This window comes from Equus quagga, unplaced genomic scaffold (assembly GCF_021613505.1).
Source record: "Equus quagga isolate Etosha38 unplaced genomic scaffold, UCLA_HA_Equagga_1.0 HiC_scaffold_6745_RagTag, whole genome shotgun sequence".
NCBI lineage: Eukaryota > Metazoa > Chordata > Mammalia > Perissodactyla > Equidae > Equus > Equus quagga.
In genome coordinates this window covers 1-957 of record NW_025794370.1, presented here as the reverse complement: position 1 = coordinate 957, position 957 = coordinate 1, and positions in this window count along the sequence as shown.

The following is a 957-nucleotide window of genomic DNA, read 5'->3' as shown; positions in this document are numbered from 1 at the left end:
TAACGAAAACGTGAGCACCGAGAGGGCTTCCCGTTCCCAGGTGTCCGGACGCTGTCCGGCACCGGGTACGCGCTCGGCAAACAGGCGTCGAGTGGCCCAAATCTTGCGCGTCCTCCGGGAGGAGACCCGAGTGTGACAGGAGGGGCCGGCGCCAGGGGCGGGCTGGAGCGCGGCTTCCGGCCCCGTCGGACGCCCGCCCGAGACAGCGGCGGCCCCGAGCCGGCCCGGCCCTCCCTGCTCGCAGCGTCCATCCGTCCAGAAGGGCTCACGACCGAGACCGCGGACCCCCCGCGGCTCCACACCGCCCCTCTCAAGGACCGAGAGCCGCTCCTCGGGAAGGTCCTCAGGAAGGAGGGCGACAGTCGCCCTCGCACCGACCACCCTTTCGTGGTCCTCCCTGCTCTGACCCGACCGAGCCGCCGCCCTTCGTTCTGCCTTTGAAACGCCCAAGGCGCCTCCGCGCGAATCGCGGCGCGGCCCCGCTCTCTCCGCCGCGGGCCGCAGCGAGGGCGCGAAAGCCGCGGTCTCCGCCTCACCGTCCGCCGCGGTCACTCCGCCCCGAGCTCGGCGCTCCCGCCGGGCTGCGGCCGGAGGGGCCCGCGGGACGCTGGCGGCCGGCTCTCTTTCTTCCCAGCTTGGAGCCCCGGCTCTCGCTCCGGCCCGACTAGCCCAGGCCGCTACACGTGCGGAAGCCCGAGAAAGAGCCCGCGAAGCAGCGGGAGCGCGACTGCTGATCGAGGCGGCGGGGCGCTCGACGGCAACCGGCCGAAACGCCTCGCCCGAGCGTCGGGAGATTTGAGGGCGAGTGGGAGCCAGCGAGGGCGACCAGGGGCTGGAACCGCCTCCTCGCTAAGAGGAAGGGGAGACCGGACCCGAGCCCGGAGCCGCCCCCTCGGGGGACCCCGAGCTGCTGGGCGCCGGCGCCGCGAGACCCCGTCTTCCCGGGCGTCCCCTCCG